Raw genomic sequence first — 17974 nt, forward strand, 5'->3', positions numbered from 1 at the left:
CTGTGAGCAGGACGCACCCCACTAACTTGTAGGTTTAGCTGAACACTGTGAGCAGGACGCACCCCACTAACTTGTAGGTTTAGCTGAACACTGTGAGCAGGACGCACCCCACTAACTTGTAGGTTTAGCTGAACACTGTGAGCAGGACGCATCCCACTAACTTGTAGGTTTAGCTGAACACTGTGAGCAGGACGCACCCCACTAACTTGTAGGTTTAGCTGAACACTGTGAGAAGGACGCACCCCACTAACTTGTAGGTTTAGCTGAACACTGTGAGCAGGACGCACCCCACTAACTTGTAGGTTTAGCTGAACACTGGGAGCAGGACGCACCCCACTAACTTGTAGGTTTAGCTGAACACTGTGAGGTGGACGCACCACACTAACTTGTAGGTTTAGCTGAACACTGTGAGCAGGACGCACTGCACTAACTGTAAATAGTCTAGCTGCCTGACTGTGGTACTAATAGGATCAAAAGAACACCAGTAATTTTCTTCAGGTAGCTGTAAATACTGTAACAAGACAAGCCTGCCTGTCAGTAAGAAGATAACAGGAACGGATCTAGCTGAACACTGTGAGCAGGACGCACCCCACTAACTTGTAGGTTTAGCTGAACACTGTGAGCTGGACGCACCGCACTAACTTGTAGGTTTAGCTGAACACTGTGAGCAGGACGCACCCCACTAACTTGTAGGTTTAGCTGAACACTGTGAGCAGGACGCACTGCACTAACTGTAAATAGTCTAGCTGCCTGACTGTGGTACTAATAGGATCAAAAGAACACCAGTAATTTTCTTCAGGTAGCTGTAAATACTGTAACAAGACAAGCCTGCCTGTTAGTAGGAAGATAACAGGAACGGATCTAGCTAAACTGAATACAGTGTATATATATATATATGCAACACCTGGGATGCATATATATACACAATACACTAAGTGCAGCTAACTGATTGACTGTTCTGCCTAATCTATCTAACTCAAATCAAATGTCACTGTCTGTCTCTCTCTCTCTCTTAATGAACGCCGGAACACACACTACACAGGGCCGCTGTGCAGGCGGCCTTATATAGTGTGGGGCGTGTACTACATCCCCTGAGCCATAATTGGCCAAAGCCTCCTCACATAAGGGCGTGATTAATTGCAGTGTAGATAATACTGAAACCAGTAAAAGGATGCATTAAAGCATCACATTGGGAAAAGAAGAATAATACTTGGTGGAAAAGGACGGCCGTGGTGAATTCATGAATGAGTGGTGGTAACGGTAGTTGTTAGCTCTACGCATTTCGGGACCTTTAAGTCACTCGTCAGGAGCAAGACCGTAATAGTTCATCTAAAAAATAGAAAAATAATAAGGGCATTGTGATAGTCTGAAAGAAGGGTTGGCAAATGCAGGGAGTGTGAAAAACCCCCTCACACACATACATTTGTCCAAGGTACTTACATGCGTGTGGTTACTCAGAGGGGAAAACACAGCCGCGCGAATCAACCCGGCCAGGAGTGCCAATCCCGGAGCTGAGGGGACCTGTCCAGGCAGCACAAAACCAACAGCGGCAGCATCCCTAATTGGTAAAAGTGGAGAAGTGAGGAAGGAGTGTGGGTGAGGGAAGAATATGTTTCACCATAAGTGGACTAGATTGTTGGCACCATCCCATACATTAATTTGTGAAAAAGGGGGTCCCTCAAAGAGGACTGGGATGTTAAGGGCAACTTGGATAATAGTACACAATCAAATAATAATTTTGTAACAAATTGTCATTTATTAAATATTGTAAAAAGCTAATATCTGCATAAACATTGCACTCTTGACTGTTTAAGAACAATATCAGAATGTACAGAAAACTAAACAAATGGAATGAATATTGTCTCCTAAGTGAAAATTACGCCCAACGCGTTTCAGGAACTTGTCCTTTCTTCAGGGTTGGTTCCTTAAAGAAGACAATGTACATCTATAATAAAAACATATATCAACATTGAGAAAAATATACGCAAAGTGAGCATTGTTGAGGGCAGGGGAGTGCAAACAATCATGATTCCAACCCATACAGAACTGACCCCACCTCCAAACAAATGTGATATATAAAACAAAACAAAAAAAAATGATATATTTTTTAATTATGTAAAAAGTGAAATATAACCTGATGGAAGAGGATAACTTCACTGCTAGATAAATCCTGCCTTGAAATAAAGGTAAGGTCCAAGGCACAAAGTTGCAACAATCCTGATTGGCACCGGTAATCAGAGATGGTTTGAAGAAGTAGCTGTCAAGCGGCAGTCAGGCAAAAAATATGGCTGAAAGGCATCCGCATATCAGCAATGAAAAGTTGTCAGGAGGCCTAATGGTCGCCAGTGAAGGTGCTATAGGGTGAATATATTCAACTGGCAACTACCAATAAAGTATATAAATTTAAAGCATCCTATGGGGTGGTGCAGACAGGGGCAAGGCGCAGACATAATGGCTCTTTCCTGAGTGGCTCTGTCACGAGTGATGCTCAGTTTCACCGACGCAGTTATCAATTCTGATCATGTCTTCTCTGCTCTTTTACAGGTAATTGTCTCCTATCTCCTATCCAACTGTACATCCCTACTGAACTGACTTTGCTGAGTCTGCTGTTAATATTTTTGGTAATTGTCTCCTATCTCCTATCCAACTGTACATCCCTACTGAACTGACTTTGCTGAGTCTGCTGTTAATATTTTTGGTAATTGTCTCCTGCTGCCATATCTTTAAACTTCCATATTTACTGCTAGCTCTATAACAAACACACTGCAATAGCAATATTACTGGTGATTGATTCTCAACTCCATGTGGCTTGAGTGAGGACCTATACAGAAGCAAGAGAGCAGTGCAGGGTTGGAATTGCGGCTTGCAGTCCAAACAAAAAAGTGATGGTTCTGCCGGCCAGAGAATCTGTCGTGGTTGGAGGTAGAGGGAAAGCTGTCGCCAGTAAGGTACTATCCGCCTTATTACCAGGGACCACAGTGAGTAACTGAAGCAAGTACCGGAGCAGAATTCTCACCAACCGGGGATGGTGAAGAATTGGGAAACTGCAGTGGGAATCAAGCCATGGACCCAGCCAGTGGAGGTGAAGCTTGCAGAGCAGCCTTGTGTGTCAAGCTAGGGACCGTGCAGGCCAGCGGGGGTGAAGCTTGAGAGGTATCTAGAGTGCCAAGCTAGGGACCCAGCAGAGAAGCGGGGGTGACGCTTGAGGAAGATACCACTGTGAAGATTGAAGGAGCTCAAGGGATTCAGTGATAGTGAATCAGTGGGTCTCAGTGTATTGGAGAACTACAAGGTGCGATTGTAGTGAAAGTGAAGGAACTGTTAAGTCTTGTGTTTGGAACTGTTAAAGATGTTGTCATAGGAGACAGCAATCCTGCACATGCAGTTGTGGCGTCTTGCTGGATGCCTTTCCCTGCATGGCTGTCCTCCTATTGAAGTCTTGGAGTCTGCCAATTAATCTTACAACTACCTAAGGGTGTCCTGTCCCTATCCCTCTCTCCCCCAAAAATACAAAAAGGGACTGTTAAGAGAAATAAAACCTCTTTTGCATCCAAGATGTGTCTGGCATCCAATAACTTAAACCATCTTACATCCACTATGCCTCACAACCCACCACATACAGAAGGCTGTCAGCTATCCCTGGCCCTAGAGGTTCTCATCAGAAGTCACCCATAGCAACCAGCTTTGGCTCCATTGAGACTCCGTCTCCGTGGGAAGGTGCCAAGTAACCTTTGCACTTCTAATGGACTGTGTTGTTGTGTGTATTATCAATGTGGGGAAGAACCATCAAGTCTCACTGCTCATGGGGAGAGGATCAGCCTGGTATTTTTACACTTCCCGCCAGCGATGTGAGGGTTAATGCAGACTCCAAAATGGACTCCAGTTTTGGCGTGCCACTGCATGAAGCAGTCGGACGTCACAGTTCTCAGAGAACAATTGCACCAATCCGTTGGCAGGGGGAGGAGTTCCCACTCTGCAGAGGAGGATAAGGAAGTGCTGCCACGTGTGTCTGAATGTAGGTTGAAGAGAAAGATGGCGCAGTTTGTGAGTGAGATGGCGGATTGGAGAAAGTGTGCTCCAGGTGTTTGTTTCGGTCCAAGCGACGTGAAACCTGTCCTGCGGTATACAATAAAGGAGTGAGTGATGTGCCTGTGGGTGAAGTGATGCCAGTGGCTGCCAAGGGGGATGCCATAGTGGTGCCAGCTAAGGCACGTACTAAGAGCAACTACATCCCGGCTGAAGAGTGTTCGACCATTTCAGATTTGGACATTCCATCTAATGGTCTGTCATAACTCTTTTCGGACACTTTGTCTTACTCTGGAAAGTGGGGTGAGAGTGATGAAGAGTTAACAAGTAATGTGCAGGTGAAGTGCCTGCTACTACTACCGCAAGTGTGCAAAATATGCTGTCAGCCAGTGCAGCTCCGCTGATCAGTGTTGCCAGGTCCTTTGAGGAAGACCAAGGAGCTCAATGGGTTCCCAAAGCCCGTCCAATTACGCCCATGACTAGCCTTAAACCAGACCATAAGCCTGATGTGGTCTCTGGGTGCTTAGTTCTGCGTGCTCCAGACACTCAGGTCCTACCTGGATATGGAGACCCTAAGACACTGCCTCGGCTGTCAAAAATACAGTGCATAATTATAAAGAAAGTGGCAGAAGACTACGGGTACGTATACCCCTACATTTCCTCTCACCTGAAAGAGGAGATTCCCGAGAAGGAAATGCAATGGGTGGATGAAGCTGTACGTGGATTCCTTCAGATCCCTCTCAAGACAGACTTTCTCAAGTAGTCCCATAGGATGTCCGGGAAATACCTGTCAATTCTAAATACCTGGGGATATGGCAGGAAGATTAGTCTAGATGGTGTAGTCATCTGCCAGCCAGACAAAAAGGATCTAAAGCGATTTGTCACAACACTGAATGTACGGGGAGAGACTGTAATTCTACCCGACCCCGGTTACTACTGGTAAAACTTCATCAAAATGGTATTATTACCTTGTGGATTACAAATATGTGTTGTGTGATGTCAAGGACGCTATGCTGACAGCCACTTCACACACATATCTAAAGTGTTGCTAGTTAAGAACATTTCAGAGAGCTGTTCTGCCCGGACTATGCTGGACTGAATGTTGCTATATATATACAGATATATGAAGTGCCCACCTGAGGTACATCGATGACATGCTGATGATCTGGGGGGGCACCCCTCATGATCTGGGGGGGCGCGCCTCAGGAGCTGATCCAGTTTATTAATGCGCTCAATGTTAATGATAGGAACATACAACTTACTTTTCCTTTCCACTCCCAAATCCTTCCATTTCTTAATTTGAATATAGGAGTGGAAGATGGTAGGATCACAACAAGAAAATACAGAAAACAAACAGCAGCCAATATGCTGCTTCAGGCCACTAGCCATCATCCAAGATCACTTGTGCAGGGAATACCTGTTGGGCAGTTCCTCAGAATAAGATGGAACTTTTGGTTTTGAGGCCAGGGAGCTCTATGGCAGATTTAGGGAGAGGGGATATTCGCACCAATGCATTAAGAGGGCCAAGAAGAAAGCCATGCAAGTGGATAGATGGTCCCTCCTTGATAAAACCTCCGGTACCCAACCCCTGAGTGTGCCACAGAAACCCATTAGAATTATCACCAAATTTGGTGCCCAGTGGGATCAGGTCACGAACATATTCAGTCAACATTGGCATATATTGGCTGATTCACTTGCCCTTGGAGATATCAGGGACGGAACCTCAAAGATAGTCTCACCAATTCAGAACATCAGAGATCAGTTACCTCCAACTAGCTATCTGACTTGCCACCCCTGAAGGGGATATACTCCTGTGGCAGATGCATAGTCTGTAAGTATGTAAGTGTGTGGACAGGACGGATATGTTCACCGACTCTGATGGGAAGAAGGAATTTAAAATGAACAATTTTATCAACTGCAATACCACTAGGGTGGGCCAGAAAGTTGTGAGTTTTGTGCAGCTCCAAAGTGTGTGTAGAAGGTCCCTCTTTTTCCCACACTGTCTCCAACAAAGGTTAGAAGATTGGTCTTTAAAGCATGATAGTTTGTTTGGAGTCAGGTACCAGCGAAAGGTAATCTTCTGAGATACAGTAGTTTCCATTATGTGGAGCAGCAGGCAACCTTGTAGGTCATTTTCTTCCCCCTAATCTATTGTTCGTCAGTATACGTGAGCCCTAAGTCATTTTTCCATTGTTTGGAATGGTCTGCTTTGACAAAAGTATTTTTTTGTTGGAATATAGTGTGTAGCCAGGGCTGGCTATTATGCCTACAATCCAGAGACATTTTCTGTGTTATTAATGTGGGGTTGGCTCCCTCTAGTGTTTGCTGCACTCTATGTGTCAATGTTTTTTTTCCTGTGATAGGACTCAGAGCAAAGCATAATGGGATGTGTAGTTCCGAATGCTGAAGTGACTATGCCAGCAGGACTGATCTGAACTACAATTAACAGAATGCTGAGTGAACAGAACAGGTTGCTGGGAAAAGATATAAAAGAAGCTGGCGCGGCCTATATCAGCCTCTCTGGATGCTGCTTGACTCTGCCAGCAGGAGGTCTGTGTGACAGTGAGTTGCTGTTGATTTGAGGCCTACACAGTGAGGAGCCAGACAGCTATACCCAGAGAGATCACCGCGGACAGCATCGCTTCTTCCCTGCAGTGGACTGAAGGGTGTTCCAGGTCATCCACAGATGCCTGCACTTCAGATCCTAGTGGGCTGCAGTGTGGTGCGGTGGGCGCCATTTCCCAGAGGCAGGATACAGAGAGAGAGTTCCAGTTAGAGTCTTCTCATCATCTGCATTGTTGCCAACTAACTGTGTCTGAGTTCCAGAGTGGTGAGCGGGCATAGCCCATCTTATTGTTAAAGACACTGCTTTCAGACATCATTTACACAGTCTAGCTGGTGGTACTTGTAGTCCCACTGAAGTCAGTTCCTACTTTATAACGAACACTGAAAGTAGACATCTATGCCCAGTTCACATTATTGATTCTAGTAGCTATACTGGATAACACCATTAGGATCATATCGAAGGAAATTACAATACAACCAGGATAACCTAAAGTTTTGCCAAATTCGCTATACCCTGTTATCAAGGATTACTTTAGTTACAACACAAAGAAGCTAGCTGAAGACATCTGGATTTCAAGGAATACCCTTTTACCCTTTTGTTATCTTTTTCCTTCATCTTCTTCACTTGCATTGGACTTCATCTAGAGGGAGCCAGCCAATTTGAACATAATAGTCTGTGTATTGTTTCTTTATATTGTGCAAGATTTAATGGCCTGTGAGTTGAGGAGGCAGAAGGGAGAAACCTGACACAGAAGATATAGTGCCAGTTGTCTACCGTCCTGTTAACCTGTTCACATAGGTTTTGTGATTGGGTTAATATTTATGTTCATTTATAGTTAAAGGAACTTTGTACGATTATATTGCCTTTTTGATAAGTATAGATAAAATATCCGTATGTAAGAGTGTTTTCTTACTATTTGACAAAGTTGAGATATACCTATTTTTGTGTTCTCATTACTACAGTAAAGATACTTAAACTGTTTCTTTAATACTGTGTGAGTCTCTATTTACCAATACAGTTGGTAAGATGACTGAACCCAGGGTGTCAGAGAGGTAATGGAGGATTTGTAGTGTCGAAGTAATCAGTGGGGTACAGAGTCTATTAGCAACCCTCACGGGGGTACCGCTACAAGTATAAAAAAGCAAGATGCCTTTCGGTATTGTTGCAGGGGCATTAAGGTAAACCTATGAAGGGTAGGGAATTTTGCAGGGCCTATTGGGGAGAGACGCCATGCAATGGGATATACGGAGGTACGTAAATAATTCTCTGCTCGTAAGTTTATATTCTTTGTGGAGGCAGGGAAAGGACTTGGGGCCAGAGTCTGTGAGCAAATCGTTTAAGTAGTGTATGCCTTTGTTTGTCCAGTAGATAAGGGGCAGGTCTTCAGTGCATTTATGCAGTATGGAGATGAATTTTAGGAGTTTAGTTGGCAGAGTAGGACTGTGATATGGAGGTGGGTTTTTGCCATGCTTTCATGGGTTGGGGAAAGTAAGAGGGGACGTCGAAGTAGATGCTTAATAGGCAGATATTTAATGGCTGATGCAAAATATAGGAAGATTCTCTGTTTCCCCAAAGAGTATTGGGTGGGTGTTGGAACCAGTCTCTGATTTGTGTGAGGATGGTGGCCCAATAGTAGTCACCAAAGTCCACGTACCCAGTGCCTCCTGCTGATCTGTGTTTTAATAATTTAATGTGAGCAGTGGCACATCTGGGTTTCTTGTCCTTCCATACAAATCTCGACAGCATGGATTGCAGGGATTTGAAGTAAGAGGTCAGGGTTGGGATAGGTAAGGTCCTAAATAAGTATAAGAGCTGAGGGAGGAGCATCATTTTGAATGCTGCCAGTCTGCCTGCCCAGGAGAATTCGTATTGTGCCAATTTGTACTGTTCTTCCTGCAGTTTTTTTTTATAATTGTATTTTTATTAGATTTTAACAATATACAATGAACAAGTACAGCAGTAATGTTGTACAATATAAAATATAAAGTTTTGATAGTATCTTTATAGCAAAAAACAAAATAAGTACATAAGAACAGAGTTCAGAATTGCAGTGCACAAACCGCTATGTACTTTTGTCCAGGATACAGAAAAATATTATTCCTAAAATAAAAGTGCAGGATCAGAAATGTAAAATTTGTTACATAAGAGAGAGGGACATAGATTCTATGGAGGACATGTGGTATGTGGTTATAAGTTCTAAGTAAAACATATGAAAATGGGGCAGGTGGGGGGGGGGTGGGATATCATAACTTAAAGGACGGTGTTTACCATAGGAGTCCCAAAATCCGACTCATCCCAGGGTTTCCACAATTTTTCAAATTGGGGGATAGTATCATGTACTGAGGCCGTTAGATATTCCATCCTTCGGATATCAGTTACTAATTGTAAAAATTTGGGCCAAGGGGGAGGAGCATCGGACAGCCAACACAGGGGGATAAGTCGTTTGGCAGCTAATAGTATATAAGAAAGAAGCCGGTTAGCTCTTTTGGTTAAGTCAGGGAAAGGAAGGCCCAACAAATAGTGTAATGGGTCCAATGGGAGAGATTTATCCAGCACTTTCTGTATCAGGAGCCCCACCTCCCCCCAGAAAGGTTGTATCTTTGAACACTGCCAGAATATATGGAATAAAGAACCCGTGTCAATCCCACAACGCCAACAGCGCGGCGGGACTGAGGGATCGTATTTATGAATAACATCAGGGGTTCTATACCAGAACATAAGAATTTTCATAGAAGTCTCCCGTTGGGCCACACACTTAGAAGATCTGGAGACAGAAGACCAAATCTTGTCCCATAGCTGAATTGATATAGCTCTGCCCAACAAATGGGACCACCTTCCCATATAATGATGTGTGGTCTCAGTCAGAGGTGTCGACTCATGAAGGATACGATGGATGGAGGATATTAGGTGTAACTGGTGGGGTCCCTGAGCACATATGTATTCGAAATTAGTTGGACTTTCGAGTGATAATGATGAAGATTTGGAGTGGAAAAAGTGTCTGACCTGCAGGTAAAAGTAAAAAAGTTGGTTGGGGATATTAAATTTCTCACGTAAGGTGTCAAAGGAATGTAGCTTTCGCGTAACCGGGTTTACTAAATTTCGAAGTTGAAAAAGGGAGGCGTTAAGCCATGGGAAGATCCTGCTCAAGGACAAACTGTCTGGTATGAGTGGGTTTAACAGTACATTGATGAGCGGGGAGCAGGGTGAGATGAGTTGGTATTTTTTGAAACATTTACGCCAAATAGTTATAGTAAAATTCATTGGGCCAGTGCACTGGTGTCTAAAAGTGGAATCTATAGGAAAGGAATCATCCCAAACCAAGGTACATGGGTGAACCGGGTGTATCACACCCTTCTCAATAGCGGACCATTGATTTGGAGCAAAGAGTGATGTCCAAGAAATAATAGGCCTTAAATGTGAGGCATAATAATATTTGAAAATGTCCGGGGCACCCATTCCACCCCTGGACCTCGGAGCAAACACCACTGAACTGGCTATACGGTGGGCCCCTTCGCCCCATATGAACTTTAGAAAGTTACGTTGAAGTGTCTTTAATTGGGATGAGGGTAAAGCAATTGGTAAAGTTTCAAAATAGTATAACAGTCTAGGTAAAATAGACATTTTTAAAACATTTATCCTGCCCAATAAGGATAATGGGTATTTAGTCCAAGACCTCAAGGATTTATTAATTTCCAGAACTAAGGGAGGAAAATTAGCAGAGTATAGAGAAGAGTAGGATGGGGTGAGAAGGATACCTAAATATTTGAGAGAGGTTTTACACCATTTATAGGGATAGGACTCTTTGAGTTGTGATAGTATGGGTAATGGGATATGTATGGGCAGAGCTTCAGTTTTAGATGTATTAATTTTATAGCCCGAGATGGCCCCAAAGGAAGACAACAATTTGTGTAGAGAGGGGAGGGAAATCATTGGATTAGTGATCGTGAGCAAGATGTCATCTGCGAAGAGTGATAGTTTATATTCCCCTTGTCGCATTACCACCCCCTGAATATCCGGATGGGTGCGGATGGACTCGGCCAGGGGTTCTAGGCAGAGAATAAAAAGCAATGGCGACAAAGGACAGCCCTGTCGAGTACCGTTAGTCATAGGGAAGCTTGGCGACATGAAGGATGACATCTGTACTTGAGCTGTGATTGTTGAATATATAGCCTTCAAAGCCTTCAGATAAGGACCCCCAAAGCCATATATCTCTAAAACATTGAACATATAGGGCCAGCTTAACCTATCAAAGGCCTTTTGTGCATCTAAACTCAAGATCAACGCTTGTCTGGAGGTTCTATCTAGAAGGTCTATTAAGTTTATTGTACGACGGGTGTTGTCCCCCGCATGCCTGCCAGGCACAAAACCCACCTGGTCCCTATGGATCAATTTGGGGATAATCCTAGATAACCTGGATGCAAGAATTTTTGTAAAAATCTTATAATCTGAATTTAGAAGAGCTATCGGCCTATAATTATCTGGGATAGAGGGATCCTTACCTGGCTTTGGAATGACAGAGATAAATGAATGAGAGAATTGTGAGATAGGGGATATACCTTTGAGCAGGGATTCATAGAGGGTTAGCATATGTGGAGATAGAATATCAAAAAAAGATTTGTAATAAAAGTAGGGTAAACCATCAGGGCCAGGCGATTTATGTAGTGGGAGTTTCTTAACTATGGACAGAAGTTCTTCAGTCGTTATATCTGTATTCAAACTGTCTAAGTCTGCAGAAGTTAGCTTCGGGAGTTTTATCTTAGAAAAAAAATTTTTAAATTTTTCTTGAGTAAAGTTAAAACCATGCTCAGGAGTGAGGCAGTTGTATAATTTATGGTAGAAATTGCCAAAGACACTAGACATTCCACGGGGGCAGTAAACTCTAGATCCATCTGTCTGTTGAAGGAAATCAGGGAATGAGTTGAAAGGGCGTGGACGGAGTTTGTTAACTAGCATTCTATGCGGTTTATTTGAGTACTCGTAAAACTTCTGTTTTGTCCATAGCAAAGATCTGACTGCCCTACCCAGATGGAGTGATTTGATTTGCTCCCTAAGAGAGGTTACCCTTCGTAATTTTGATACTCTCAACAATCTCCGTTCTGCAGCAACCAGAGCAGCGGTAAGAGACTGTAAAAGACTATTTCTATCTTTCTTTATCCTGGAGCTTTCGGATATGCAGGCACCGCGAAAGACAGTTTTATGTGCTTCCCAAAGTGTGGAAAAGTCTGAAACTGATCCTATGTTGTGTTGAAAAAATTCTTCTAAATTTTTTGCCAGTATATTACGTGAAACTTCAGATTGTAGTAGATGGTCATTTAGACGCCAATGACATGACTTAGGGTGGGCCTGAAAAAGCGCAAGATGTAACATGATGGGAGCATGGTCTGACCATGTAATAGGTGATATATCAACCTCAGTCACATAGGATATGAGTGGGGCCGATATAAAAAAATGGTCAAGGCGTGAATACATTTTGTGGGCTGAGGAATAGAAGGTGAACTGTTTAGAGGAGGGATGTCGGATCCTCCATGAGTCGAATAACCTATGAGATCTAATGCATTTGCGAAAAGAGTTAGCTTGGGATGAAATCTTTTTAGAAGGCACGGTATTAAAAAGGGTTTGTCTGTCTCTATTGGGGGACATAACCAGATTGAAATCCCCTCCTATAATCATGAAAGGTTGCGATGGGTAGTGAGGAGAATCAAATAATGTGTTAAGGAATTCAATCTGGCCAGTATTAGGAGCGTATACATTAATGAGAGAAAAAGATGTGGTTGCATAATCACAATCTAGGATGAGATATCTACCGAGAGGGTCAGCATAAGATCTTTTTACCTTAATGGGACAAGCCTTCCTAATCAAAATCGCCACTCCCGCCCTGCCCGAGTGATCCGAGGCAAGGAAGGAAGTGGGGAAATACCTTGAGGCAAATTTAAGCGTACCAGTAGACTTAAAATGAGTCTCTTGAACCATTACCACATCTGCGTCAGAGGCCCTGAAATCCTTCAGGGCCATCCAGCGCTTACTAACAGAACCTAGACCTTTGACATTATACGACATAATTTTCAAAGCCATATATATAGACCCAATAGATTCGCTTTTGTAAGGTTGCAGACACCAAGGAATAAAGAAACCCACTCACATGTCAGCAGACATAACCTATAATAAAACTGCATTTGGTTAGAAAAGTAAGAACGAAACATTTGTATCCTTAGCACCAGAGTGATATCCTTGAACATGAAAAAAAAAAAAAAAAAAAAAAAAAACAAGAGAAAAAAAAAAAAAAAAAAAAAAAAAACAAGAACCAACTTGAAAAACAGTAAGAACAAAAACAAAAGTTCTCTCAGGCCTGAGAGGCAATTGCGTCTCAGGGGGCCTTGAACAGATGTCAAGGCCAGGTAGGGGCGTATACGGACTTCCATCAGGAGATTCCAAGTAGAGAACTAGGAAGTACCCGCCGCTCACCTTATGAGTTCGTTAGCGTAAAAAATAGATTCTGCCATTACTAAAGTGATTAGCAAATCAACTAGGTGTATTAAACGGTATGTCAACTGAGTCACTCATGACCGGGGAGAAAAAAGAGTATTAGCTATAAGACTATGTAAATTAAAAAAAAAAAAAAAACAAAACCAAAAGGAGCAGGGTGAGTGTCAAAAGAATCATAACAGATCAGAGTATTAATTTCTACCACTCTAAAAACATGTAAAATGTTCCGAGTAGTGCAGTGGGTATGGATCCATGGAAAACAAGTGTTGTGCTTTCAAGGAGGTTGCTTGGGGTTACGAAGACGCTGGGGTGTAGAGAAGCGTTTCCTGGACCTGTCTCTCACTGGGGTCCAGATGCGGCTGGGTGTATTGGGAGGAGGACGAGCCTGATTATTTGGGGGGATTAAGTCCTCTTCCGGGAGCGGTGGCAGGCCCAGACTTTTCAAAAATGCCTCACCTTCCAATAACTCACGTAGAGTGTGCTGTACTCCATCTTTAGATACGGTGAGGCGGAATGGAAAGCCCCAATAATATGGGATCTTGTGATGTTGTAGGTGGAGTGTGATTGGGCGTAGGCTCCTGCGTTTGGCAAGGGTAATGGGAGACAGATCGCTGAAAATTTGAAGTTTTGCCCCCTTGTATGTAAGTTGGGGTTTGTTGCGGGTGGCAATAATGAGTGTTTCTTTGCTTTCGAAATAATGAAATTTCACTATGACATCTCTGGGTCTGGCTCCCGCCGGAGGTCTGGGGGCCAGGGACCGATGTGCCCTATCAAGGCGCCAGTCAATATCTACCACTGTAGGGGCCAGAGTATTAAAGAGACCCAGAAGGTAGGTACGTAGATCTGAGTCTCCCACCGTCTCCGGGATACCACGAAAGCGTAAGTTTTGTCTCCTTTCTCTATTTTCCAAATCTTCCTGCTGTAACTGTAATTGAGAAACTGATAGACGCAAATTGTGGTTTTCTTCTTCAATCGCTTGCACATAATTTATCATCTCATCAAATTTATTTTCGAGTGTATCAGTGCGTTCACCGATTTGATCGATCTCTCCTCTTAGTTCCGTAGCTAACTTATTTACCTCTAACGAGACATTATTTGTAATTTGTTGTAACAGGAGCTGTAACTTGGCATCAAGCTTGGCGTCTAGTATGTCTGGGGTAAGAATCTCACGTGAGGTAGAAGAGTCGAGATTTGGACCTTGAGCAACAGTAGATAAGTTTACAGTGTTTTCTGCTCCCATGGGTATGTCCATCCCCACAGAGGGGTCTGAGGGGGTATTTGAGGTCATAAGTTGTGTTCTGGTGACATAGCGTTCCATATTTGGACCTTCACGTGACCCGAATAGGGGTTTATATGTTCGCTGTTGTTGGCCAACTTTGCCCATGTAATAAAGAGGAATTGTGGCAGGAAATCTAGCTTACCTCTGAATCTATAGGTGGTTAATATGGTGTAGCAGAGGTCTCGGTGAGCAAACGGGTCTCCAAGCTCATTTAATGCACATAGTTCATTCTCAGCGGAACTGCCATCATTCGTTTATTAATTACATCTGCTTGAGACACTGTAGGCTGGAGTGTTTGAGGTACTGTGGTGTAAGATGTGCTCAGATCACCATTTAAATAGTGCAGGGGTATATTGCGAGCAGAGCAAAACAGGTAAGGTGTGTATAGAATCTCGTCCCCACACAGGCCTATTAAGATATTATAAGTATCCAGATTTAGATGAACAACAAAGCTGTGTGTGTAAAGGATCTTGCTGTAGGATGAGTGCAGAAGGAGAGATTTAATGAATCAGTGGAGCAGAGAGGCTGGAGGGGTACTTGGAGTACCAAGATGGCCGCCGTCCTCCAGAGGTAGGCCGAAGCCGGGGACTTTCCTAACGGCTGTAGCCGGCCGGGTGAGCGCCGCTGTTATTAGAGGATGTGGAGTGAGTAAGGGGGGAAAGTGCTACTCACTGCGGCCCAAAGAGATGCAGATCCACTGTGCGCCGGCTCCGGTATGCAGATGGAGCGGATCGAATGTTTCTGAAGGCTTCTGATAGTCTGCAGGCCGCGGGATGGGACTAGGCCTCCGTGGAGCCGGACAGAAGGGCCGGGATCGCTGGCGCTTTCTCTCTTTATTATCCCGGGGGGACGGAGGGTTGTCCGACCGGGACGATCAGCCACACAGTGCCCGGTTCACAGGGGGAGGCTTGCCAGAGGCAGCGATCGGATCGTAGGCCCCAAGATGGCGGCGGGTCTCTCCGGCGCGGAGCAGTCTGCAGGCCCGGGACTCAGAGAGGAAAGCAATCCGGGAAATAGTTCTCCAGCCGTGCAGCAGAATAGCCCAGGATGCCGCCCAGGTGTAAGACTAGGCTCTCAGGGAGGATTGGAGCCTGGATGGTGCTGGATTGACCAGGCCTTGGAGGAGCTCAGCCGAGACACGTCCTCTCCTGTGTACGTCCAGACACGCCCCCTCTTCCTGCAGTTTGATGCGGAAAGGGAGATAGTTGGTGTGGAAAAGGGTTTTGGTTGATTTTGTCAGTTGTATTCCTAGATATGGTATGCTGGTGTCTGCCCATGTGTATGGAAAACAGTGTTGTAGCAAGTTTCTGGTGGTACTATCGAGGCCAATATCTAAGATAGATGATTTTGCTTCATTAACTTCATAGTAGGAGACCTTGCTGAACCAATGTACAGTAGTAGTTTTTGTACTTCTTCCAAGGAGGTGGTCAGGTTAGCAAGCATGAGGATTACATCATCGGCAAATAGGCTGATCTTATTTTCATGAGATGCAATGGTAAACCCGGATATCAGATTGTTCTTTCTAATATGTTCTGCCAAAGGTTCCATCACCAGATTAAAAATCAAAGGGGAAAGGGGACATCCCTGTCTGGTGCTGTAACGAGCCCCTGCTTGCTCGATTCCACTCTCCCGACACTCCTTTGCAGCTATTGAATCAGATTGCAGATCGCAATGTCTGATGGTTCGGTCATCTGATGCTCGATGTTCGAATCCAGTTGTGCTAGCTCAGAACAAACACCAGGCAGGCTGTATGTAAGTTCAAACAGGAATCTCACTTTTTTTTTTTTTCCAAATTGTTATTTATTGTAAATAAAAGTCATAGTACACAATAGTGATACAGAATGATAACATACAAGGATTATTATAATGCAGTAGTATAGAGTGCGAAATACAGTAATCCCCCCTATTGTATTATCTGCTCTGATTAACTTTGCAACTTAGGTACTGAAGTACGGTATAACAGTAAGTAATGATAAACAAGTGATGAACAGTCAAACACTGGTATCTATATCTTGAATTAATATAATGAGTACAGTGTGTTAACTGGGGTCTTTTTAGGGTTTTGTATGTTTAATAGCGTAACCTAATGTAATGGTGTGTTCTATTGTGCTTGTCTGGCTTCTTGTTTCTGAATCAGTAATCTTTTTATTGATGTAGTAAAAGTTCTGGGATCTCCAGGTGTCATAGCTATAATTGAGAATGTGTGAAGGGTCATTTAGTAATAAGCTAAATTGACTTTTGTTTGTTTGGGCTCGGTGTGTTATCTGTGAATAGAATTCTGTTGTTGATGGTGTGTTGCCTCTAAATAGGTTAATGTGTGGTAGGATTGCGGTCACCGGACCACTAGCAATCCTTTAAGAGGCTGGTCAGAAAGGTATAAAATTATGTAGATTGGAATACGGAGATTGTGGGCTTGGAACGAGTAGGTACAATGAGAAGGTATAGAGTGGGCAGGTGGGAGTGGAAGTGTCATCTTAAGCATCATGTAGCAACCCTATGGGTGGGAGAGGAAAGTAAAGAAGGGTAGGATAGAGGGAATAGTGAGGTTACGGGATTTAGATGAATAGGATAGATTTTAATGTTTCCTCCTCCGACTAGGCTCGGAAAGACAGTGTAAGCCTTTAAGACATTAGATCAGCATATTCATCTGTTGTTTGGAAATGTTGCCAGCAAGACCAGGTATTCCTGAATTTGGAGGGTGTATCTTTGGCTTGGTGGATCAGTTCCTCCATTTCTGCTACTCTAGTTATTTGAGCCAATCAGCTATAGTAGGGGGTTTGGAGGACTTCCAGAGAGTCGGTATGCACATTTTTGCTGCGTTTATCAGGTGTAGAGCAAGAGAGCGATGGTAGTCATTTTTTGGGATGGAGGAGTGGTGTAGCAGCATTTGGGCTGGAGTGAATTCAATTTGATAGGTGGTTATGTTAGAGGTGATGTGATGGCCCTCTTTCCAGAAAGGTTGAATGTATGGACAGGACCACCATATGTGGAGAAGGGAACCTTCTCCCTCTGAGCATCTCCAACAAGTGGAGGGGACATTGGGGGAAATTTTGTGAAGTTTAAGTGGAGTCTTGTACCACTTAGAGAATACTTTGAAGCCATTTTCTTGCGTCGACACGTTAATAGATCCCTTGTGGATATAGGTGTATATATTTTCCCATTCTTCTTCTGATAGGTCTAATGCTAATTCTCTTTCCCAACTGCGAGTGGCTATGTTAGATTTAGGATTGTGGTCAGAGAAAAGGAGAGCGTATATCTCTGAGATCACATGTCGTTGTGGTTCCGTCTGGGTACACAATATTTCAAAAGGTGAGTTGTCTGGACAAATTAGAGCTCTTGTGAGGGTGGTTAATAAAGTGACGTATTTGAAAGTATGTCCATAACGGGAAGGGACTTCTAGATGTATGTGTGGGTAGATTAGGAATGGTTCGAAAGGTTCTTCCGGAAAAGAAATGTTCTGCACGCAGAGCATTGTGGGGCCAATAGTCCGCAAGGAATGTAGCCGATAGACCCGCTGGGAAATCTGGGTTGTTTCGGATTGGTGTCATTGGGCCTGGTGTGGAGGAGATGTGATGTTTACGGCACGCTATTTTGAAGGAATTGAGTGTGGTGGAGATCAG

Source organism: Aquarana catesbeiana, linkage group LG01 (assembly GCF_042186555.1).
Source record: "Aquarana catesbeiana isolate 2022-GZ linkage group LG01, ASM4218655v1, whole genome shotgun sequence".
NCBI lineage: Eukaryota > Metazoa > Chordata > Amphibia > Anura > Ranidae > Aquarana > Aquarana catesbeiana.